We start from the raw sequence: 441 nt of genomic DNA, 5'->3' as shown, positions 1-441 counted from the left end.
GCGCGGGAGCCCTCCGCTGCCTGCAGAGCCCTGCCCATCAGCCCCGCTCCTGCCCCGTATTCCGGGACAAGCGGGTGCTGCTGGTGCCAGACGGAGCTGCTTCACCTCCTAGGAGCCCCGCTTGCTGCAGATGCCCAGCTGAGGCACTCCTGGTGTCGGTTACAACAAACACTCTCTGCTGAGCACTCTGCTTTGCAAAAAGAGGTTTGCTTGCCCCAGCCTGCCTCCCCCAGCCTGCCCGTGGTTCTTTCCACGTTCCCATCTCCCCGCTGGCTCAACCATCTGCTCCACACCTGGCTGGCAACCTCCAGATGCAGAGCTGAAGACAGCAGTGGTGAGAACAGGGAACAGGGAGGGCAATGCATGCCCGGCAGAGGAGGTCACCCCAGCAGGCAGAGGGCAAGGCTGTTTGCCTGAGAAGCTGGAAGACTTGACGGCATT

This window comes from Buceros rhinoceros, unplaced genomic scaffold, assembly GCF_000710305.1.
Source record: "Buceros rhinoceros silvestris isolate BGI_N320 unplaced genomic scaffold, ASM71030v1 scaffold7853, whole genome shotgun sequence".
Classification (NCBI taxonomy): Eukaryota; Metazoa; Chordata; class Aves; order Bucerotiformes; family Bucerotidae; genus Buceros; species Buceros rhinoceros.
The sequence above is the reverse complement of the archived record's forward strand: the minus strand, read 5'-3'. Positions refer to the sequence as shown.